The sequence below is a fragment of the Lynx rufus genome, unplaced genomic scaffold (assembly GCF_022079265.1).
Source record: "Lynx rufus isolate CCGP_SWC_20201006 ecotype Redwood Valley unplaced genomic scaffold, mLynRuf1.p SCAF_4, whole genome shotgun sequence".
NCBI classification, from domain to species: domain Eukaryota; kingdom Metazoa; phylum Chordata; class Mammalia; order Carnivora; family Felidae; genus Lynx; species Lynx rufus.
In genome coordinates, this window is record NW_025814856.1 from 102,543,720 (window position 1) to 102,569,968 (window position 26,249).

Here is a 26,249-nt window from a genome sequence, read left to right on the forward strand (position 1 = left end):
AAGAGCTTTACAACATTTACTTCTCTCTTTTATCAGAAAGAAAAGGGATTTACATAGGCAGATAATATCATCATTCTTTGATCTTTGTTGATGCTGTATCATCTGATAGATGTTTTTAGAGTCTTGGAGCAACATGAAGCACATTGATGGAGAGATACATGCTTTTTAAACAAGTCATTTTTTTCTTTGACCTTTCATCTTTCATATACTAACTACTATAAACACAATTTAAAAATTATAAGTTGAAATTCTTTACTTAGATTTAGCTCTCCTTAAGGAATTCAACAAGAGGCAAATGTCAACTCTAAAAAAAACTTTTCTTAAGTGTAGGCTGTGTTATGGTGTGCATACTTTCTATAAAATAAATGCCACTTTCAGCTTCTGTTAACCCACATTATGGCAGGAAATTTCCTAATGGTTCTTGTAGACATTCTCTCTCTCTCTCTCTAAACCTATTACTGTGAAACTAGTTCCTTCCTGACTTATGTTTCTCTGCTATTGCATTACTAATATTTATTGTGTTAGAGTAATTTCTCTTTATAAATTAATTTTCCTTCTCTTCTTAATTTTTTTCCATGCTGTTAATTTTTTTCAATTTATACTAGCATTTTTATTATGAATTCCTTTCCTTTCAAGAGGCATTCATACTTAAATTAGGTTTATTCTGTTTGTAAAACTTAATTAAAATTTCCTGCTTTCTCAAGATATTAAACCTGTAATTGTTCTTGGATTTTGATATTTCTATTCAAACCAATAATGGAGAATGAAAATATTCACACATTAGTCTAAATGATTTTCCTCCACATTTCTATCTTTCCAGCAGTTACTTGAACATTATTTATTTTACCATCTTTGGGATCTCTGAATAAAAAAAAACATGTTCTTCTATCTCCTGTATGTAAAGAAAGTTATTCTATAATTCTTCGTATATGTACTTATATGTCCCACATTTGTGTTGTCTTCTCAATGTCCATTCATTCAGCCAGACATTTGTTTGTTTATTATTATTATTATTTTTATTTTTGAGAGAGAGAGAGCACGAGCAGGGGAGAGGGGCAGAGGAAGAGAGAGAGAGAACCCCAAACAGGCTCTGTGCTGATGAGTGTGGAGCCTGTCTTGGGGCTTGATTCCATGACTCTGGGATCATGACCTGAGCCAAAATCAAGAATCAGACACTTAACGGACAGAGCCACCCAGGCGCCCCGGGACACTTATTTAACATCTACCATGGGCCAGACATTGTGTTAGGTTATATGTATTTGAATTGTTTCTTTGCAATTGCAATGTTTTTTGTTTGTTTGGTTGGTTGGTTGGTTTTTTTTTGGGGGGGGATTTTATAGTTCTAATGCTGCATACAAAAAAGTATGCTTAAAACAAATTCTCTTACTTTAATTTAAACCTAATATTCTTGTTTGGTTGATTGAAAGATAGTGCATTTATAGATCTAAAAGATATGACTACTAAATAATTACAGTAGTAGTTCTGATAATTCTAAAACTTCCCAATGAAATCATCTGTGTATAGTCTCTGTGCATGTGTAAAATTTTATTGACAGCTGCAAAAAAATTACAGAAAACTTGATGACTTTTATTGGCAATAATTTTATTTACAATGGCAAATTAAATACAGGTGAATATAAGCTGTAACTTAATATCATTAATTATGTACCAACTTGGTCAAATGATTAATTTCAGTTAACATAAAAGAAGCTAGATACATGAAAAATTCCTGGCAGTCACGATAAAATTATTCTATTAGTTAAAAATTCACCTTTTGCAAACAAAGTTTTGTTTCTGAATCTTTATAGATTACTCTATGAGAAAAGAATCAGGAGAAATAGGAAATACGTTTAAAACGGACATTTTGGGGCGCCTGGGTGGCGCAGTCGGTTAAGCGTCCGACTTCAGCCAGGTCACGATCTCGTGGTCCGTGAGTTCGAGCCCCGCGTCGGGCTCTGGGCTGATGGCTCAGAGCCTGGAGCCTGTTTCCGATTCTGTGTCTCCCTCTCTCTCTGCCCCTCCCCCATTCATGCTCTGTCTCTCTCTGTCCCAAAAATAAATAAAACGTTGAAAAAAAAAAATTAAAAAAAAAAATAAAATGGACATTTTGCTCAGATGATTTAATTAATTGGAAGTCATTTCTATTAGCCAGCTCTGTTGAGGCAGGATCATTTGAGCAGAAGATACTGCATAAAGTAACTAAAAGCACTGGCATCTTGGAACAGCTGTGGAGAAATTCGTGACTTCGGCCTCTGCTGCATTCAGTATCCACATTTTGCCGATTGAACCCAGGGTTGGCCAGCATTTTATGACTTGTGATATTGTGATTTATAATAAGAAATATTTATTTGGTCTTTGTCCCCATTTCTTGCACAGAGTTCCTAAAACGCTTCTAGTTTCCTAAATGATGAGAACAATAAAGGTGTCTTTTGTTATGTGAATGAGGTGACTTTTCAAAAGTACCTGAGATTGGGCACTGGTTGACAGAAGAACCAACTCTGTGATTAGACGGTGGAACTTTCAGTCCCATCCCCCAACCTCCTGGGAGGGGAGAGGGGCTAGGCTTGGATCAATTGCCAAAGGCCAATGATTACATCAATCATATCTATGTAATGAAGCAGCCTCTATATAAATATCCAAAAAAGTAGGGTTGGGAGAACTTCTGGGCTGGTGAACACAGGAAGATTTGGGGCAAGCAGTGCCTCAGGAGAGAGCATGGAGACTCCGTGCCCTTTCCCCTTACCGTGAGCTGTGCATATCTGCCATCTGGCTGTTCCTGAGTTATATCCCTGTCAATAAGCCAGTGATCTAGTAAGCGAAATATTTCTCTGAGTTCTGTGAGCTGCTCCAGAAAATTAATTGAATCTAAGAAAGGGGTGGTAGGAACCTCTGGTTTGTAGACACTGTGACTGGCATCCAAACTGGAGGGGCAGGGCAATCTTGTAGGACTGAGCCCTTAACCTGTGGGATCTGATGCTACTTCCAGGTAGTATCAGAATTAAGTTGTAGGACACCCAGTTGGTGTCCTCAGCATTTGCTTGGTGGTCAGAATTGGTCTCGGAACCAGATTAGACTCTTATTTTTAAAAGCCTGAGTTATAGGTACTCCTGAGAGGTTAGTTAGTATATGCAGGTGCAAGATAACTTCTCTCTAGTGACCTAAAGATGCACTGGTCTGATGAGACACGAACTAAATCTCACAGAGAAAAGTTGTCAATTACGGTAGATGCTAGACCTAATAGGTCAAATGAACTTGAGAATCAAAGTCTCCATTTAGCCTACTATAAGTTGGTGTTAGAGAAGTGTCTGCTTGCCTCAGTAGAGGAAGCCTACTGAGGTGGGAGGGGGGACTGGGGTGGGTCCTGGGTAAAAGAATGGAGCTCATTAGGAAGACAATAAGGGGTGTGTGTGTGTGTGTGTGTGTGTGTGTGTGTGTGTGTGTGAGAGAGAGAGAGAGAGAGAGAGAGAGAAAGGGAGAGAGAATAAGACACAGAGAAAGAATGAGGGAATGGGAGAATGTTTATAGCTTATCATAACTAACTTGGTTTTTGCCCTTCCTGAGGGCTTTTTCTTTAGCTTTGCTCCTTATGAACCTCCCATTTCCCCCTTGTTTTATTTTTAGTGACAGTTCGATGAATTCAGGAGACCCTAACTAGATAGAACGTTGATCATTACCTCTGCCACTACATAAAAGGAAATTTAATCTCTGTCCTTTTTATATGCCAGCTTCAACCAACAGAGAAGGGGATCCCAGCATTTTTTCTCCATGAGGGGAGATACTTGGGATAGAGATTTTTTGGCTTCTAAAAGTTTTCTTGCTTAGTTTTCTGTCCCAGAAGTTCAAATGGCTACTCTGATTGGTTAGGCTCTCATGTTGATTAAGCCATATTTTTACTGCTGGGCAGTGTCTCCATGTGGAAGGCCAAAGTCACGTTTGGTGTGTGTTGTTTTGTTCTCTCGTCTACTTTCTTAATCCATACTCCAGCGTGGTAAGAGAGCCAGAGCCTTTTTCCCAGTGTGAGAAGTAGCCCAGCCATGTTCCCACTGCGTTTTCTTTCCTCAGAATGGCAGCCTGATATGCTAGCAAGGAACAAGACAGCTTGGCATCAGGCAAGGGGACAAGGTGTCCTTCCTTGTTCAACCCTGGTACTTCCTTTACCCTTGTACTGAGGGGGTTTTGTGCTGGTCTCTTCTCTCACTGCATTGTAATAACCCCCCTCTGATAAGAGAAGTGAAATGGATAGCAGTTTAGTGTGGAAGAAAATTACTTAGGTCTTCTGGCCTAAGCTGTGTCCTCCAATCTAGTATTCTTTAGAGATATATCCCAGAGTACTGGCTACTTGTCAAGATTTATCAAGCTGTACTTTATTTCCTAATCTGCACATATACGTTTACTCTCTGGGTAGGAAATACCAAAGTAAAGGGCAGATAAGTGGTACCTGGGCCTCACAGTTGGCTTTCATTTCATTATTTCAAATAGAATTTAAATTTAAATGATACTCATAATTATTTTAGTCTTTTACATGCTGGATGTTTTGTTCTAATAATGTGAAAACCTATCATTAACTTTTACTGGGCCCTTTTTATAAAGTCTGTTTTATTAGTTTAATCTCTATTAGAGGGAAAACATAAAACACACACACACACGGTCACAATTAATTCCAGAATCTTGGGGATATAGGAATGTCTACACCAAATTCTAGGTCAATTCAGTCTCCTTGATTAAGAAAATACTGACTGAATTCCCGCTCTGAGCCAGGCAGAATGCTGGGGATGCAAGGGGACTCACCTGAATCATAAGCAAGGATGGAAATTTATTTATGCTAGATTGAAAGTTTGTAGTGCTTTACGGAATAACCGAAAAACCCTGTTATCAGCTAAATAGGATAAAAGACAACTCTGAGCCTTGTATAAACACTTGATCGTCTGTTTCTGCATGCTTATTTCCTAAAACTCAAAGATGTGGCACAATCCAAAAGAAGCCTCAGGCTCTGCTACTGCATCCCACCTAAGGGTCTCCTAACTCTTCTGCTTGGTTGGATTTCTTGCCAATCACTATTCTGATAGTAATGCCCATCTTCTCTCTGTAGTCTGTAACTCTTGTCTAAAATAGGTTTATTTATCTTTGTGGTCACCAGTGTTCCTGGGACTTAAAATATTTTCTTTTTCAAAGGGTACCTCCTTTCTGATATTCAGTTTTCACTTGCATTTCCTACCTTTATTGTTAAAAGCATCTGTAAAGTTTACAGGTTATATCTTTTTGTTTTTAGTAGTTTTTTTTTTAAGATAGTTTTTCCCTCCTCAGAAGGTAGAGGTTATAAAGTCACTTGTAATTATGGCTAAATCAATTTCTAAACCAATACCTAAAATAGTGTTCTAGCTCCCTACGGGCTATTGGCATTGGTTTTCTTTGTTTGATCCATGTGTGGCTTTGGTTTGGTAAGAATTTGAAGTACATGTGCATGTAAAAGTACCTAATATAAGCAACTTATCCTTGAGGAGGATTAAACAAAATGCCCCATGTGAGGTCACCAGTGCTATGTTTAATGGTCTTGCTCGGGAAGAATCATGGCATCCATAGCTCAATATCATGGAGGTTCAGATGATAATTAGGAAAGGCCACTTCTCACCAACTGGAGTTTAAAAATGTTTTCAGGCGTCCCATTCTAAATTAGTCTATTATTGGAGCTTTTTTTTCTAGAAAATAAAATGAGAAAATACTGAACATAAATATGACCTGATGTATATGCCTGTCATTTTCTACTCAAAATATGTTTTGTTATGAAGAGAACTGTATATAAGAATTTTTATATGTCTAGTCCTCAGATACTTGATATTGATCCATTTCTATTGCCATTGTGAATGGATGAACTTTTTAAAACCTTTAAAAAATTTTTTTAAGTTTATTTATTTTGAGAGAGAGAGTGTGCATGAGAGTGGGGGAAGGTCAGAGAGGGAGAGAGACAGAACCCCAAGCAAGCTCTGCACTGTCAGTGCAGAGTCCGACTCTGGGCTTGAACTCATGAACTGTAAGATCATGACCTGAGCTGAAATCAAGAGTCGGACACTTAACTGACTGAGCCACCCAGGCACCTCTAGAATTTTTTCTTAATGAGGCTTATTTCTAGTTGGATATATTGGGATTATATCTAATGCTTGCTAAGTGCTCAATAGATTATTTGATGAATGTATGAATGAATGTACAAATGAACTTGAAAGTAGAAAAATAAAACTAATTCTGTGCTTTGTCTCCATGAATAATTTATAGAACTAGACAATTTGTATTAGTCTCAGAGGTTGAATCTAGTAAGGACAGGGATAAGGTTTAAGCACATCCAGAACAATACAGGTAGGGTGAGGGTGAGGTCATGAGAAATGTACAGTGCATTATTGAGGACTTATTCTATACCCACACTATGCTACAAACTTCCACAGTTGTTATCCTCTCTAAATCACACAATAGCCTTATAGACTAGGCGTTACTTGCCTTATTTTATAAAGGAAGGTATTAGTGGCTCCACAAGTTAGGTAACTACCCAAAATTACAAGTGGTAGAACCTACAAGTGGTAGAACCAAGATTTAAACTTTTAAAACCATAGCTAGTGATCTTATGAGGATGGCCATCTTATGAGGATGGGCTTGTCTGGATTTCAATGTTGTTCTGTTGAAACACAATGGAATCCCCACAGCTGTAAGGTGAGTTCAAGCATGAGAAAGAATAAAGAAATATTGCATAAAGATTTCGTTTAGCAGGGAACTATAGGGATTTAGAAATACAAAGTAGCCTAAAAGATATGAATTCCAGACCAATTCATTTCATTTACTCATTTATGATATATTTATTCATTCAGTAAATATTAATTTGGTATTCTTCAAGTACAATGAGTCCATACTACCCACACCTGACTTGTCTTGGGTGCCTCTCTGGTACCATGTTGCATTTTTTTTGGCTTTCCAAAGTGAACCTTCGTTTGCAGGTTTTATCCTTGAATCCACTCACTGACACTTAGATGATAATTTCCTTCTTGATTTGCAGCCAGGGGCATCACAGTTAGTGAGAGAGGCTGGTGTAAAGGGGTATGAGGAGCCAAAGGAGGTAATATTTCTCCATTTCTGCTGATAAGGCCACCCAAGCAAGTTTTCCTGAGGCTATGGTAATCTGGAAGTCTGTCTCTCACTTATTATCTGCAGAATCTAGAAGCTCTGTGGCCATATTGCTAAGATAAGCTAATGAGAGTATATTACTCAATAACAGATGCTGATATGTCTAATCTTTCTTTGGTATTGGAAGGTGTCCTAGAACACCAGGTGTTAGAGGTAGGTTTTCTTGTCACTTGTGCAACCATTTGCATGTGCATTAAGTACATGAGGTAACAAGTCAAATACCTAAATCAGTTTAAAAGTCAAACAGTTAACTGTGAGTATAACAGAAATAGAATGAGCTTTGAAAATGCCGAAGTTCTATAACATATTTGTTGCTATTGGGAGTCCTTCATGATGACTTCAATGGATGGTTACGTCACAATTAGTAGATATTCAAATATCACAAAGACTTTCTTATGGGCAGCAGAGTGGCATAAGGCAGTGCTTCTGAAACTGTAATATTCGTATAAATCCCCTGAGGATCTCCTTAAAATACAGGTTCTGATTCAGCAGGTCTAGGGTGAAGCTTGAGATTCTGCATTTATAAAAAAACTCCCAGTGTTGCCATTGCTGCTGCTGGTTCATGGACCACACTTTGTAGCATGGATGTAAACTTGAGAGTATTATCATCCTGCAATTCATGGGAATTTATGAAACATTCTATTTTAAAATATACACATGTATGTGTTGCAGGATTCATGGTATGTAATCAAATTATTTTTGTCTTTCTGCCCCTTTAAAATTCATTCAGTAATCACTGGTTCCCTTGGATGAAAATTTCTCCAGACCCTGTGACTTTTCTTCTCATGCTTAGGTCATAGATCATCCCACTGTCAATTAAGATCACGAACCAGGCTCAATTCAATAATTAGATTTGGGGGCCCAGGATATTAACCAAGCTCTGCCCTTAATTTAACAGGAAAATCTCCTTTGGCCCAGCCTGGGACTGTTTTCCCTGCAGTCTGCCCTGGAAAGAGGCTCTCATTAGACTTTCTCTATATAGCCATTTTGGGCCTTTTTGGTTTAAAGCAGATTTTTTCCTCATGGAGTGCTTTTGTGGCATCTTTCCAGGTGCTGGAGATCTCCTTCTTCTAGTGCCCCTGTTGCTGGCTGGCTGAGCTATTTGGAATTCTGGTAGCCACTTGCTCCTCCTGCTTTGTATCCTGGGAATTTGTCCTCACCTCCAGCTTCTTGCTACTGGGCCAGATTCTAATCAGCTGCCTACCTCCAGTCCACACGAAACATGCTAGTGTCCTGTTGCCTGAAGAACTCTGGGAATGAGGTGGATCTGCCTCCAGAGCAGTTATCCAGGCGTCCCTAGTCCTCTAGATCCCTTGAGTAGAAAGCAAATGGCAGGCCTGGGATCCCCAAAGTACAGGGGTGCACCATTCAGGATGGCCAAGTGGACCTATCTGAATCCTTAATATAGAGTGGGGTGGTAGACTATTAATAAGGCAACAGCTCTTTTTAGAGTGTTCCCTTCACAGATATCCCTTCTCCTTTCTTTTCAATTCTTTCATATTCTCAAAGTAGGCCAGAGGGTTCAGAAGTCATGGAATAGATTCTCAGAAGAAATTTCCTTTGAAATTCTTTATATGGTAGTTTGGCCCTTCACTTTTAAGTGTCACTCTTGTTATTGTAACAGAATGTCAAGGACCTAAGTTTCTCAAGTGCTACATACCCTGAGGTGGGGGGGGGGGATACATTTCCCCCATTTTGCAGGTGAAGATACTGAAGCACAGAGAGATTAAGTAAAAAATGCTGGTGTGAACATAAGAAGCTTTACTCCGGAGTTGGTAGTCTTAATTCCTCTGGTAGAATACTTTCAAATATTTGAAGGCAATATAATGTTTTATCCAAAGGAGAAGGTTAAAAAGCAAGTGGTAATTCAGACCTGCAGAGTGAAATCTTTGGATAACATTTTTGGCTGTAGGTATTAAGTATCATTGTCTTAAAAGACATGTACGTGGACTGCATTTCCTAAAGTGTGTTCCATGAATCCACGATTCCTTCAACCATTCAACATACTGCATCTTACACAGGATAGGGCATTCTGTCCCTTTTGAAGATTTACAGTCTATTACCATTATAAATTCTAGGAAATCCTATAGAAAAGTCTATTTAACCCCAAATTATTTGATATTAGGTTTTTTTAGTTTGCCTTTTTTTTTTTTTTTGGTAACACCAAAATTGTTTGGAAGCTCCAGAAAATTGGCTTTTGCGAATTTTGTAATGGATCCATTGATTAATTAAGAGATGCATGAAGGTGCATCTATTGATTCCATGTTCTTCTTCCTTTGGTTGTAAAGAATGTTTAATCTGCAGTTATGTTTTGCAGTAATTTGAAAGATTTCCTCAAGCACATTTTAATTCCTATTTGCAACTAAGCCCCTTTATTAAATAACATTGAAAATAACAGTAAGAGTGTTAACATCCATTTGTGTAAAATGAAATTGGTACAGTGACTGTTAACCTTGTCTGCCTCATAACTACCTGGGAAGCTTTTAAATATCTGATGCTCAGATCACACCCCAGGCCAATTAAAGCAAGAATCTCTGGGAGTAGAACCCAAGTATCCATCCTTCCCACAGTCATATGATTTGACCTTCCCACAGTCATATGATAAATAATCTAGGGGCGCCTGGGTGGCGCAGTCGGTTAAGCGTCCGACTTCAGCCAGGTCACGATCTCGCGGTCCGTGAGTTCGAGCCCCGCGTCAGGCTCTGGGCTGATGGCTCAGAGCCTGGAGCCTGTTTCCGATTCTGTGTCTCCCTCTCTCTCTGCCCCTCCCCCGTTCATGCTCTGTCTCTCTCTGTCCCAAAAATAAATAAACGTTGAAAAAAAAAATTTAAAAAAAAAAAAATAATAATCTAGATACTTAGGTGTACTCCAACTAGCTCTCTGAAAGGAAGAGTAAATAATCTACTACCAACAGATATAGTCTGGTCAAAATAAAATGGTTAAAACGTAAGATTTTCTCTTTTTTAAAAAACTAAATGCATGCTATTTAACACTTCCACATTATGGCAATTACAAAGATATTCCTTATTGAGGTTTTGTAATTTATGATCTTTGATGTTAGCCCCCTCTTCATTTGGCTCTCATTTGTCAATTTTATATTTCCAAACTGCACTCTACTGAAAATAACGAAATTAGATCAATATAGTTATGTTAATGGATGTAATATGCAGCTCATTTGAAAGAGAATGGCAATACATATTTTCATAAGTTCTACATTACTCAACTCATTGACCAGAAATGTGTTAATGATATAATACTGGTATTTTGAATGTCTGAGAGTTCCGTTGATGGCACCTTAGAGATAAAAAACCTACTTAACGTGCATGAAACTAGAATGAATGACTGCACTGAATATATTTAAATTATCTTTAATGTCCTGTTTTTAGCAGCACATTTTATTCAAACTCATTGACTATTATTCCTGGAACTTAAATAAATCAACTGTGCATTTTTGTTCATCTTGGCTCACACAATTTCATGTCATTTTGTTTGAATAGTGAGTTTAATTTTGTTTGCCAAATAAAAGAAAAACAAAATCATGGGGCTATAAAAAACACAATGCCAGAATCATGTGATTTAATAAGAACAAGCCAGGGGTAAATTCTTACTTGGTATTTTCTTCCTTCCAATCTCAGACACACACTTCATTGCTTTCCCCTTTGGCCTTTGCTCTTATCATGTATTGTTTCTTGTTTCAAGATTTACATTTGTAGTGGGAAAACCAATACTGATGGTTTCTATGTAGTGAGGAACTGCCAAGATATCTTTGCAGTATCTTTAGGAAACAGAAATCTATCCGATGTTTTCTCCCTGAGAAGGCAGTAGTCATGAGATGGAAGGAGGTAGGAATTTAAAAGAATTGCTTGTTGGAATATTTGGATGAGGGTGAGGATACAGAAGGAGTCTTGTTGGACAGAAAATGGATTTGTATAAATGGCAGACTACTTGTCAATCTATAGAGAAGCCAAGGATTAGCAACAAAAGATATTAACACTTAAGCTTTATATTAATCAAAAAATAGAGAAACTAAGGAATCCTGGACATACCCATACATTGAAAAAATCATTTGTAAATTTCAGAATATGAACTGCCTACCTAGGGACTATTATCTAAATATCATCTGCCTAAAAAGAACACATTTTAATTGGACCTCAATTGGCAAGTTCTTCCCCACTCCTTTTCCCTTTGTGATGATGTTTCAACGGGCAGTATGGGAGAGTGCAGTTTTAAAAGGGGAAACGGTGAGCAAACACTGTTACTTGAATCTTACCCCTGTGACACAGACAACTGTTTTCATATAATTCTTCCTAATTGTAGTTTACTAGTCTAAAGGGCATTACTGAGCTGGTTTCATTTATTTTTTCTATTTAATCAAAATACATGAAAGCACGAGAAAGGAAGTTTGAAGTTGCTAGAATGAGTTCTAATTTCTCCATAAATAGGTTGGAACTAACTGGAGCCTGTTTCAACAATTGTCAAGGTGAGATGCCATCTAATGTTGCAGAGATCCAAAACTATGAATTAGCCTAGAGATAGATAGAGCACATTTGCTTAAACCAATGGTGACACCTGGTGGCTGGATATGCTAATGACTTTTTTAGATGCCTTCAAGTTTTCCCAGAGCTTGATAAGGCTGGTTTTTTAAAATGGCTGCCTTTTCATCAAAATTGGCAAAGATGAAGTCAAGCTTTCGCTTTTTGCAGATGACATGATATTATACATGGAAAATCCGATAGACTCCACCAAAAGTCTGCTAGAACTGATACATGAATTCAGCAAAGTTGCAGGATACAAAATCAATGTACAGAAATCAGTTGCATTCTTATACACTAACAATGAAGCAACAGAAAGACAAATAAAGAAACTGATCCCATTCACAATTGCACCAAAAAGCATAAAATACCTAGGAATAAATCTAACCAAAGATGTAAAGGATCTGTATGCTGAAAACTATAGAAAGCTTATGAAGGTAATTGAAGAAGATTTAAAGAAATGGAAAGACATTCCCTGCTCATGGATTGGAAAAATAAATATTGTCAAAATGTCAATACTACCCAAAGCTATCTACACATTCAATGCAATCCCAATCAAAATTGCACCAGCATTCTTCTCGAAACTAGAACAAGCAATCCTAAAATTCATATGGAACCACAAAAGGCCCCGAATAGCCAAAGGAATTTTGAAGAAGAAGACCAAAGCAGGAGGCATCACAATCCCAGACTTCAGCCTCTACTACAAAGCTGTCATCATCAAGACAGCATGGTATTGGCACAAAAACAGACACACAGACCAATGGAATAGAATAGAAACCCCAGAACTAGACCCACAAACGTATGGCCAACTCATCTTTGACAAAGCAGGAAAGAACATCCAATGGAAAAAAGACAGCCTCTTTAACAAATGGTGCTGGGAGAACTGGACAGCAACATGCAGAAGGTTGAAACTAGACCACTTTCTCACACCATTTACAAAAATAAACTCAAAATGGATAAAGGACCTAAATGTGAGACAGGAAACCATCAGAACCTTAGAGGAGAAAGCAGGAAAAGACCTCTCTGACCTCAGCCGTAGCAATCTCTTACTCGACACATCCCCAAAGGCAAGGGAATTAAAAGCAAAAGTGAATTACTGGGACCTTATGAAGATAAAAAGCTTCTGCACAGCAAAGGAAACAACCAACAAAACTAAAAGACAACCAACGGAATGGGAAAAGATATTTGCAAATGACATATCGGACAAAGGGCTAGTATCTAAAATCTATAAAGAGCTCACCAAACTCCACACCCGAAAAACAAATAACCCAGTGAAGAAATGGGCAGAAAACATGAATAGACACTTCTCTAAAGAAGACATCCAGATGGCCAACAGGCACATGAAAAGATGTTCAGCGTCGCTCCTTATCAGGGAAATACAAATCAAAACCACACTCAGGTATCACCTCACGCCAGTCAGAGTGGCCAAAATGAACAAATCAGGAGACTATAGATGCTGGAGAGGATGTGGAGAAACGGGAACCCTCTTGCACTGTTGGTGGGAATGCAAATTGGTGCAGCCGCTCTGGAAAACAGTGTGGAGGTTCCTCAGAAAATTAAAAATAGACCTACCCTATGACCCAGCAATAGCACTGCTAGGAATCTACCCAAGGGATACAGGAGTACTGATGCATAGGGGCACTTGTACCCCAATGTTCATAGCAGCACTCTCAACAATAGCCAAATTATGGAAAGAGCCTAAATGTCCATCAACTGATGAATGGATAAAGAAATTGTGGTTTATATACACAATGGAATACTACGTGGCAATGAGAAAAAATGAAATATGGCCTTTTGTAGCAACGTGGATGGAACTGGAGAGTGTGATGCTAAGTGAAATAAGCCATACAGAGAAAGACAGATACCATATGGTTTCACTCTTATGTGGATCCTGAGAAACTCAACAGGAACCCATGGGGGAGGGGAAGGGAGAAAAAAAAAAGACGTTAGAGTGGGAGAGAGCCAAAGCATAAGAGACTGTTGAAAACTGAGAGCAAACTGAGGGTTGATGGGGGGTGGGAGGGAGGGGCGGGTGGGTGATGGGTATTGAGGAGGGCACCTTTTGGGATGAGCACTGGGTGTTGTATGGAAACCAATTTGTCAATAAACTTCATAAAAAAAAAAAATAAATAAAATAAAATGGCTGCCTTTTCATTGAGATAATGGTCCAAGGGCCAAACGGAGGTCTTCTAGTTCAGATTTTGTCTCTCTAATTTATTTTTTATATTATGAGTTTTTTTTAAATTGTGATTAAGGAGGTGAATAAACAACATATTTTTCAGTGAATGATAATTTGGTAATCTTTTAAATGCAGTACTATAAACAGAGCTCTTGTGTCTTACCCGCCCCCCGGGCATGGAGGATTATACGGCTGTCATACAATTGTCTCCATTAGTGCAGGCTGTTAAAAAGCAAACTGAAGCATATTAAAATTTTTAAGAGTTTATTTGTGCAAAAATCAATTTGAATCGTAAGATTTCAGCCAGGACAAACAGTAACGATTCCTGGCAGTACTGAACAACCCTGTGGATGCAAAAGGTGTTCCCAAAGAGGGTACAAAAGATAATATCCTCTCAAGATCCAGAGTCTCTACAAAAGATAACCCAGGGGGGAAAAATACCCTCAGTTCCACTAAGATCTGGCAATAGTTAGTAGGACCCCAGAAGCAAGTGGAGTGCAACCCACATTTGTCAGCTGTATCTAGTTGCAAATGGGAGGCAACATTTCTGTTTGGCCATATTTTGGGGGGCCCCCAACCTGATGGCTGACAAACCAAGTTCTCATGACAGAGACTGAGGCAAATAAGGTAATAGCTGTTCTGAGGAAGGATTAACAACCAATGGGCACTTGAGAGCAAACTGACCAGTCACAATGCAAAGATTTTTTTTCCCTGCCAATCTGAATTTGTATAAGAATGATATGATGGGTGCCTGGGTGGCTCCATTGGTTAAGCTTCAGACCTCAGCTCAAGTCACGATCTCCTGGTTCTTGGGTTTGAGCCCCACCGTTGGGCTCTGTGGTGGCAGCTCAGAGCCTGGAGCCTACTTCACATTCTGTGTCTCCTCTCTCTCTGCCCCTCCCCTGCTGGCGCTCTGTCTCTCTCTCAAAAATAAACATTAAGAAAGATAAAGAAGGACATGAAATTTTACCTTCCTTTCTCGATCAGGCACCACAAATAGACATCTGGGAGAGCTGACTGGTAAGAATACTTACTCTTCTGCTGGCTTCTGCCAGTTTTCCAAGGATCCTGGCTGCAGACTTTGGAGGGAGTGGAATGTCCTGGTCACCAGAACCTGTAGAGGAGGAAAAATAATTTTTCCTCTACCTTTTACAGTGAGTACCTGGCTGAGACACCTTTATCTCTATGGCACCTCAAGATTTATCTAGGTTTAAGGTTCTCCACTGGCCACTGAATTTCAAGATAATGGTTGGTAAGGTTATCCTACTTGTTCACCCTTAAAATTTTGTTCACCTGAGGCCTCATACTAGACTCAGTTCAGTTTAAGTTGGATCCAGCCTGACTTCAGACCTAGTCCGGTTTCGAAGAGAGGCCCAGGCCGTGAATGTACCTGGTCCGGTTTCCAGGTGGGACCCAGGCCGTCCCCGGAGCCGGTCCGTTTTCCAGGTTGGACCCAGGTTGTCCCTGAACCCGGTCAGGTTTCCAAGTGGGACCCAGGCCGTCCCCGGAGCCGGTCCGGTTTCCAGGTGGGACCCAGGCCGTCCCCGGAGCCGGTCCGGTTTCCAAGTGGGACCCAGGCCGTCCCTGAACCCGGTCTGGTTCCCAGGTGGGACCAAGGTCGTCCCTGAACCCTGTCCGATTTCCAAGTGGGACCCAGGCCGTTCCTAGAGCTCATCCGGTTCCCAAGTGGGACCCAGGCTGTCCCTGAACCCGGTCTGGTTCCCAGGTGGGACCCAGGCCGTCCCCGGAGCCGGTCCGGTTTCCAAGTGGGACCCAGGCCGTCCCTGAACCAGGTCCGGTTTCCAAGTGGGACCCAGGCCGTTCCCGGAGCCGGTCCGGTTTCCAGGTGGGACCCAGGCCGTCCCCGGAGCCGGTCCGGTTTCCAAGTGGGACCCAGGCCGTCCCTGAACCCGGTCCGGTTTCCAGGTGGGACCCAGGCCGTCCCCGGAGCCGGTCCAGTTTCCAGGTTGAACCCAGGCTGTCCCTGAACCAGGTCCGGTTTCCAAGTGGGACCCAGGCCGTTCCTAGATTTCACCCGGTTCCCAAGTGGGACCCCGGCCGTACCCGGAGCCGGTCCGGTTTCCAAGTTTGATGCAGACTGGCTCCAGCTGGTTCTTGGACCTCCAAGTCTGAAGGCTCCTGACAGAAGCTGTCCTAGAGGGACTTACCGTGTCCTCCAGAGACAGCAAGAACGCTGCGCCTTCAAGGAGCTCAACAGGTACCTGTGTCCTGGGGCTCCTGGGGCTGTTGGGAGTGTCCTTCAGGTCCCTCTTCTGACCTGGAGCTGGTAAAAGATAAACTGAGGCGCGTTACAAATTTTAATAGTTTATTTGAGCAAAAATGGATTCAAATCAGACAGCTTCCAATCTAGCCGATAGAAGGGAGCTTCAAGGAGCTGCACAAACTGAAAGATTTTTATACGTGGAGGGCATGGGAACCAGGAATTTATACCAAGCAGAAAGGCTTTGGCTCTGGCAGGATCGTTTTTCTCGTGCTGATCAGGTAATTCCTGATTGACTGGTTTAAGAATGCATTCCTGGGAGAGCCTAAAGTGTAAGTAAGTGAAGTTTTGGTTTGGTTCCTTCCGGACAGCTCTTAGTTTCTACACAGGAATGAATGAGTGAGCAATGCTCAATATTCCTACCTCCCCCCACCCCTTACCCCCCTCACCCCCACCATTTAATAGCCACAGTTTATGGTGTGTGGAATCTTGAAATTCCCCTAGTGCAGAGTGACCACCACCTCCAGCTTTGTCCTTCTCCATGCTATCTGGTTTATTCTGAATTCCCTCCTTTTCCAGTCTCGGTCGTAGTGGTCTGTTTTTTATTTTGTTTTGTTTTCATACATTTAACATTTACAGTGATCCTCTCTATTAATCTGTCTATTGCTGTTTTTTCCCCCATGATCTAAGATAAGAAACTTGAAACTCAGCACATTTGAAGAAATTTCCGTGAAGTGTGTGTCTTCACAACATGTCCAAATGGTCTTAAGTCTGGAAGGGTGAGACCCTCCCTACCCAATTCCTCCTCTTCAGCTCCTTTTTAACTACTGTCTGTAGTTTTAGGATTGTTTGTGGACAAGAAAGTGGATCCAACAAGAGAGAATGTGGAGAGTGTCTCTTTCCTCTATACCCTGGTCTACTGTGGCTTATGAAACAGGAAGTAGAGTTATAGGCAGGTGTGTATTCAGTTTGGTTTCCCCCAGGAACACTGACAGCTGGTTCAAACAGAAATCTGAATTATTTATAAGAGACTGTAGCAAAATATTTACTTTAGGAACTCTTGCCATTTTAGGCCAGAATCATTTATAGTGTCTATTATTTAGAGCTGCAGTTGGCTTTACTATCATTTATTCATTCGTAAATTGAGTCAGTGAGCCTTTAATTCTGCAGATACTGTAGGAATGAACCAGATTAGGTTATATTCTTAAGCAATTTAGAAGTCACAGTTAATTTGATAGACTTAACCATTGTACTTTTAAAATATTGCTTCCTCATTTGTGTTCCCCTATATAGTCTAGGAAAGGATGAATTCTGGAACACACAGCAGTGGCATAGAGGATGGCCTGTTACTGCTTCCCAAATTCTGGGGTATGCATGTGCCAGCACAGGTGCCTGTCACACAGTAGATGTTCTGTGTATAGTTATGTAATTGTTGTATAATTGTTAAACTGACTGCCTGAGTGAATATGATGATGCCATCGGCATGCTTGAAATCTTCTAAGGGCCTCATGTTGTGCAAACAATAAAGTCCCGTCTTTGACTCTGACCTTCAAGCCCTGCTTATCTTTCAAACCTCCCTCATGTAGCCCCATCTGCACTGGTGGATTTTTTTTTTTTTTATTTACAAAATTTTTTTTCAATGTTTTGTTTTTGAGAGAGAGAGAGAGACAGACCATGAGTGGGGGAGGGACAGAGAGAGAGGGAGACACAGAATCTGAAGCAGGCTGCAGGCTCTGAAGTCATGAACCATGAGATCATGACCTGAGTTGAAGTTGGAAGCTTAACGACTGAGCCACCCAGGTGCCTCTGCACTGGTGTTTTTAAAATCTCTCCTATGTGAGAACTTTTGCACGTATTTACTCTTTTCTCTGTCCTTCTTTGGGTCCCAGTTCAAATGTCTTGTTCTCAGAAAGGCCTTCACTGACTTCCCTATTTGACTTTTTTAAAGTTTATTTATTTTGAGAGAGAGAGAGAGCATGCATGAGCTACTGGAGGAGGGACAGAGAGAGGGAGAGAGAGGATCCCAAGCAGGCTTCATGCTGTCAGCGCAGAGCCCTACGAGCCCGAAGTGGGGCTCAAACCGTGAGATCATGACCTGAACTGCAATCAAGAGTCAGCTGCTTAACCTAGACTGAGCCACCCAGGTGCCCCCGACCTCCCTATTTAAGTAGGTTCCTCTACTATTCTCCATGTCAGAACCTTGTTTGTTGCTGGTGTCGCATTTACCTCAATTTTCAATAATTTAATATTTAATATAGTTTAAAAATCTTATTTGCTTTTTTCCCCCAGACTGCTAGCTCAGGGCCTGCCTATTGTAGATACTACAGAGAGAGCAATACAGCGGTAGGGAATGCATAAGTAACCATGAAGTGAGAGTACTATGTGCCTTTTTCAAATGGTTGGAGTGAATATATGGGTAAAACCAATTTTTTTCTTTGCAGTATAGACCTCAGATTTTTCTCTAATCTTCTGGGGTTAAGTGTTCTGTAATCTTCTGAAGGGTTAACGAAATTTTTCTGAGTCTGTGGGTCACATATTTCTGGTTTCCTTTTTTTTGTAGATAATCTCTCAGCTTTTATAGGCTTCACTTTGTAGAAGCAAACATACTGTTACTTTGTTGTGACGGACTAAGACACCATGTTCTCATGTGCTGCACTGACATCTCCAGCCCCCATCATATCTGGCCTAGACTATTCCTGCCCTCCTACATTTGCTCCTTCACATTGCAGCCAGAGTGAACTTTATAAATAAATCAGTTCCGTAGTCTGTCCTAGTTACTATCCTGGCCATGTTATGTACAGGCATGTGTGATGATATGTTCTGAAATCTCTCTGGGTCTCTCAGTTTCCTCAGTTTACTATCCAAAAAATAAGGATAGTAAAGCATCTATCTTATAGGCTTGTTACAAATTTTTTTAAATGTTTATTTTTGAGGGGCGCCTGGGTGGCGCAGTCGGTTGGGGGTCCGACTTCAGCCAGGTCATGATCTCGCGGTCCGTGAGTTCGAGCCCCGCGTCAGGCTCTGGGCTGATGGCTCAGAGCCTGGAGCCTGTTTCCGATTCTGTGTCTCCCTCTCTCTCTGCCCCTCCCCCGTTCATGCTCTGTCTCTCTCTGTCCCAAAAATAAATAAACGTTGAAAAAAAAAATAAATAAATGTTTATTTTTGAGAGAGAGAGACAGGATGTGAGTGGGAGAGGGCAGAGAGAGAGGGAGAGCCAGAATCTGAAGGAGGCTCCAGGATCTTAGCTGTTAGCACAGAACCTGAAGCAGGGCTTGAACTCACAGACTGTGATATCATGACCTGAGCCAAAGTTGGACACATAACTGACTGCGCCACCCAGGCATCCCTCGCTTGTTTAAATGATTAAGTGAGGGGCGCCTGGGTGGCGCAATCTGTTAGGTGTCCAACTCTTGATCTCCGCTCAGGTCATGATCTTGCCATTCGTGAGTTCAAGCCCCACATCAGGCTCTGTGCTGATGATGTGGAGCCTACTTGGGGTTCTGTCTCTCTTTTTCTCTGACCTTCCCCCGTTTGCACTCTCTCTCTCAAAATAAATAAATAAACTTAAAAAAAATAAATGATTAAATGAGTGCATATTTGTGAAACACAGTAGTCTAAGTACATAGCACTATATCTGAAGTTTTAAGATATAAGAAAACTCCCACTGCTTCTCATTACACTTAAGTAAAATCCAGACTCTTTACCATGAATCTCTAAGGCTCTACATTATCTTGTTTCCTGCCTCCCTCTTCACACTGGCTGCTTATGACTTCTCCTTGCTCACTCTTCAGCCACATGGACTTTTCTTCTGCCTTCTGGTTTTAAAACCTGCTTTTACTGTAGCCTGGAATATTTTTCCTCCAGATCTGTGTTTACTTCTGTCCTTGCCAATTGAGATCTCTGTTAAAACATGGCCTCTTCTAAGAAACCTTTCCTGACCACCTTATCCTTCACACACCCCTAATTGTACTCTATTCCTGTATCGCTGTTGTTTTTTCCTTAACAGTTGCCATAATTACGTTGTAAATTGGTTTATTTACCTGTTTACTTCCTGTCCCCCAAACTCCTAAGATATCTCCATGATATCAAGCACTTTGTCTGTCTGGTTTACCTTTGTTTTCCCAGCATATAGAACAGTGCCTGGCATCTAGTAGGTGCTTCACCAATATTTGTCAGATAAATTGCCAAACAGTCTCATAAATGCACTTCTCCATATGGTAGAATTATTGCCATTTCATTATTCTTGGCTAATGCACGAAATCTATGGAATAAACTAATCTTCTTAAATTAACTATAAGCACTTAGCTGGGATTAAGCAAATTCTAAACTTACATGATTATAGTACAAGGAATTGCTTTGACCTCTCATAGTTGCATGTTTAAGGGATTTTTTTTTTGTATTTTCAATGCCCTGAGTTAATTAAATAGGTCTGTAGTGTAATTTTTTTCAGTTGATACCACTTTTATTAAACCATTATGTAAAATGGTATCTCTGGTCTTCCCTGATAGATGTGATTTAAGTTCCTTGGGATAGTTGAAGAAGATAAAGAAGAAAGGAAATAAGACTGGGGTGTTCTCTCAAGACTTAGAGCCTAACACACTTTGAGGAATGCAACTTCTGATTCATGTCACATTTTATCAGTTTGGTAAGAATGGGGAATAGTGATAGACCACTGCAGCATTGCATACAAAATTATAGAGGAATATGGAGGAGGGAGACATTCATTCTGACTGGATGGGTCTTTGGACATAATAGTGGTGAGATTAATTAGAATAAATGAGATAATCATGAGTCCTCCACCTCAAATTCTATAGTGTGGCACTGAGATAGCAATATTAGCATCATGTATGTACTTGAAGGGCTTTCTACAGTGAACTCTGTATTTTTGGAAAAAATTCAATGCCTATAAATAATCATAATCTTTTAGAGTTTTGCTTTGGTTCTAGTTTCTTATTTCTATAGCTACACTTTGTGTTTTTTTAAATGTATTTATTTATTTATTTATTTATTCATGTATGTATGTATTTATTTAGAGAAAGAGTGTGGGCAGGGGAGGGGCAGAGAGAGAGAATGCCAGGTAGGCTCCATGCTGTCAGCTCAGACCCCGACATGGGGCTCAATCCCACGAACTGCAAGATCATCACTTGAACCAAAATCAAGAGTCAGCCACGTAAACGACTGAGCCCCCCAGGTGGAATGAAACTCATCACTTGGTGGAAAATGAAAGGTAGAAATCTGATGGTTTGTTTTTAGGTAGTGTTACAATGTTCCTGCTTCAAACGCATTTCCTCAGATTGGTGTCATCATATTATCTTGCCATCAGAATGGCTGCATCAAAGCAGCTTTATCAATAGATCATACCCTCAAAATAAAGAGCAGGCACATTACCTCAATACAAGAGTAGTTGCTATACCATCTGCCCTTGCAAATATGCCTCCATGACATTCATGCCAATTAAATTAAGTGCATTAGAAGTCAGCAATGACTTAATTCCATGTCTGGCACATTAACAGCTGTGTGTTTATATATCAGTTACGAGAATAGGAGTACTAAACTATAGAAGTAATCTAGGTGGCACTTTCTAAACAACGTAGATCAATTTAAAGTGGATTCACTGTAGCAAGTTATGTATAGTGGAATAGTAACATCAAACCTGTAATTAATGTCCACAAAAGGAGCGGTACATGACAAGAGTAAAATATCTAGATTGAATTATTAAAATTCTTCAGATGAATCAATTCAGTTAACATTTATTTGAGTGCCTACTGTGTATTAGGCATTGGGGGTAGAGCAGTGAACAAAACAGACAACAAATTTCCCCACCTTTATGGAGCTCTCCTTTCTGCTAGAGGCTCAGTTAAAACACTGAGAGTTAAATTTGTCGTGTGTTAGAAAGTGATAAGTTCTAGGAAGAAACATAATGCAGGAAAGGAGATTTCACTTCTGTCAGCAAATTCTGACGGTTTTATTTGTAAAATATATTCGGAATCCAAGCACTTTTGCCACTTCCACCTGCTCAGGCCAACCCACTAAGATTATATCAAGGGCAGAATAATGCAGTAGCCTCCAGATTGATCACTCTGTTTTAACGTGGCCCTTCGCAGTTTATTGTTAATACAGCTTCCAGAATCATCCTGCTAAAAAGAAAACTTAGATAATTTATGTCCTCTAAACTCTCCAATGGTCACCCAAAGTAAATAGTCAAGTCTTTATAATGCTATCAAATCCCTGAATTATCAGGCCTTTGCTTTCTCTTTAGGTTCATCTCTTCTTAATCTTTCCTCTTCTCCAGCCCTCCTGGACTACATGCTGTTCCTTGAATACTGCATCTCCTGCTTTAGGGCCTGTGTTGTTGCTGTCTCTCTGCCTAGAAATCATTGTATTTATTCTTTTTCTTTGGACATCATGATTCTCAAGTCACCTCTGGTCCTTACAGGAAACAGTCCATTCAAATTGGGTAATTTGAAGAGAGTTTTGCGGATGTATGAGCAGGGTGTGGGAAAAGCACTGAGTGCAGTGCCATCGAGACCCAGGGGTGAGGTGAGGGGACTGAGTTATCAGGACATAGACATGGTGAGGCTATGTGAACAGGGCTGCCAAGGCCTTTGGTGGGAAGATGCAGCTAGCCTGGGGGGACCCCTCAGGGAGGGAGGTGGAGGAATAACTACCCTGACCTCACTGCTCGGCATTGGAACCCACTGGAAGCCAGTGGATAAGGCAGCCTTGTTAGCTTTCTGACAACACAGTAAACAACAATATCCTTTTTCATCTCTCATACTAGGAAAGATGAAAAGATCAACAACATATAGTTTGTCAAACAAAACAAAGCAAAACAGAACTTCTTCTGCAAAGAAGATTATAGGGGCTTCTCTGTGTGCGTTTGTGTTTGCACCCTCCACTCCCTCCACCTGTTGTGATTTTTTATGGATGGGCCACATGGTGATTAAAGATGCGTTTAGCATTTGGTAGTTTTGGATCAGCCTATTTAATTCAGACATTCTTTATCCTCTATTGTCCTCCCCTCTCAACAAGCCTATTAGGTGCCAAGAACTATGTTAGAAGTTGTTGGGAAGACAGGCTTGTTTTGGAAGAACTTACGATGTAGTTAGGGACATAGGACAAACCCATGATAGTGAGCAAATCAAGATGATAGATGGTTATGCATGTGGTAGGATGGAGTTCCAAAGATGGCTGTCGTTGAGGACTTGGTGCGGTGGGGAGTTTCTTTGGAGGGGACAGTGTAGGGGAGCTGTACTGTGAAGTTCCGTGGGGGAGAAAGGAAAGCCTTCTAGGTGACCAGACCAAGCACAAATGTAATATTTGGAGTCCAGATATCTGGGGCACTGGCCAGAACAAATATTACCCAGTAAGCAAGATGGAACCAGAGATGATCTCAAATCTCATTAGGGGAAAATGTTATAGAGCAGGTCACTGGGGAATGAGGTAGGTTTACTTTTTCATTTGTTGCCCTAACAAATCTGGAAGAAACATCATGGAAGAAATAAGAAAAATTCCTAATGTTGACTTTGTGGATTAACATAGAATCTTTAAAGGTGACCAAGTGAATCTAATAATTTTTGTTAGTTTTTCTAACTGCTGAAATGCAAAAAAGATGTGGACTTAGAATCGAAATAATGAGATTGGTGGATTTACATAAATTAATATGGTTATAGGAATTTAATTGATTCAAACACCTTCCTGAGACTGAATAGTTAATTAACTGATAGCTAAAATAAAAATAGAAATTCATAGTATCACTGCACTCAGGGATATGGAAACAATTGTGATGTATTACAAGGGTGGGATTTTTAAATAAGTCTTTACAGGGGTGCCTGGGTGGCTCAGTCAGTTAAGCGTCCGACTTCAGCTTAGGTCATGATCTCACACTTCATGAGTTCGAGCCCTGCATCAGGCTCTGTGCTGACAGCTCAGAGCCTGGAGCCTTGGGTTCTATGTCTCCCTCTCTCTCTGCCCCTCCCCTGCTCATGCTCTGTCTCTGTCTCAAAAAGAAGTAAAAACATTACAAAAAAAATTAAATAGGTCTTTACAAATAATTGTCTGTAAACAATTGCTTTGTAAACAATTCACCATTGACCAAATGCATCAATATCGTATGTTATTCATGTAAAGTAAGTTCTCTGCTTTTTTGTGTTTTGTGTTCTCAGGGTTTCTTTCTATAAAGAAATTTCAGTGCCCTTACTTTGTGCTTTCTTAAATTTCTTTTTGGCTGAATTCAAAATGCTTCTTTTTTTCCATCTGTGCCATTAGTTGATTTATCAAGTCTACCAGCCTGTGTTTCGAAGAAAGAATGAAATTTACAAACTGGGGGTTAACCCCATCACAATCTCCAATAAATGCAGAGGGTGGAAAGAAAAGAACCTTTGTTTAGAGCCTTCTATCTACCAAGTCCTTTTATATGTGTAAACTTACTGCTGTTTTTTATATGTGTGATCTTAACTGCTATTCATAGCAACCTAGATGGAGAGTTAATATGTCATCTCCATTTTAAAATGTGAGGAAACTGAGGCTCATAGAGGATAATTGACTAATGTCAGACAGTTTTGAAGTGATAGATCTGGGGTCTGGACCAGGGACCATCCAGTTCTTTATCTTTATTTTAATATAATCTTTATCTTTATTTTAATATAATCTTTATTTTAATATAATCTAACTTTGCTGAATTAATCCTTAGAAGCTCACAACACTTTTTTTTTTTAAATGTTTCTTTATTTTGAGAGAGAGAGGGAGAGCAGGGGAGGGGCAGAGAGAGAGAGAGAGAGAGAGAGAGAGAGAAAACGCCAAGCAGGCTCTGCACTGTCAGTGCAGCTCCAACTTGCGGCTCCATCTCCAAAACTGTGATATCATGACCTGAGCCGAAATCAAGAGTTGGCTGCTTAACTGACAGAGGTACCCAGGTACTTCATACAACACTTTTTATTAGAATGTCACAAATACTTCATAGACAATGATGCCTCTTATCTCAAGTAATACTAAAGCCATGCAAAACTGTGGAACTACATATATTTCCTACTCTCAGACTCAGAAAGGAATTAGGGCTAATGCCTAGGTTTTCTGAAATCATCTAGAAAATGAGAAGGAAATGACAGAATACAATAAGGGGAAATTCACCTTCTTCCATTCTTTTTCTCAATTTCTTTTTCCTTTGAGAGCCTCAATTTTTTTTGGTTATGATTAATAAGCTTATCAGCTTCTGTGTATGTTACAAATTTTTGATATGGGAAGCGTGAAGCAGGCAAAGGAGAGTTTCAACTTTCCCTGGGAAGAGATTTATTCTTGTCAGCCAGTGAATCAAGTCTCTAAATCTTTTCATGTTTGAGTACTGAGTGCCTAGTCTGAGCTGACCATAGTGCAGAGGTTCTGGAAGATACTAGGGAAGATAAAGATATGGCCCCTGCCCTCAAGTTGTTTCATGCTAGGTAAGGCTTAAGACAATGCACATGAACATCCTCAAGTGTTTTGTATGTGTTTGGAAACATGGTATTATAAAAAACAAAAAGAAACAACATCAAGTGTTACTAGAGAAGAAAGGGAAATAAATGGGATGGTATAGGATGGTGAGGTTTTCTCTCTGTTTTTCTTTTTGCTCTTTATAACTTTTTAAAAAATAGTGAAATATATCAAGTAAACCATAGGTAAAGCATAAGCATGTAGCTTAATGAATTACTATGAAACAATATTCACGTGAAAACTACCCAGATCAAGAAATATGTACAACATACCTCTTTCTTATCAAAGCCCTTTTCCTGCTCCAGAGGAGATCCTTACCGTGATCTTTGTAGTTAGCATCTCCTTGCTTAATTTTACTTTATAGTGTTATCTATGAAGAATGCATTACCAAATACTATGAAGGCTTATTTACTTCTTTTAACCCACTTTTGAGCTTTATATAAATGAAATCGTAAAGTAAGTACTCTTATGTGTATGTTTTCTTTCAACAGTATGTTTCTGAGATTCAACTATGATGATGTGTACCATGGTTCATTAATTTTCATTGCTGTAAAATATTCCACAATCTTTTGTGCTGTTGATGGGCACTTTAAAAGATTTTGGAGTTATTATGAATAATGATGTTATAGAACATTCTTGTATGTGTATTTGAGCCCAGAGTGCACATTTTTGTTGTGTATGTATCT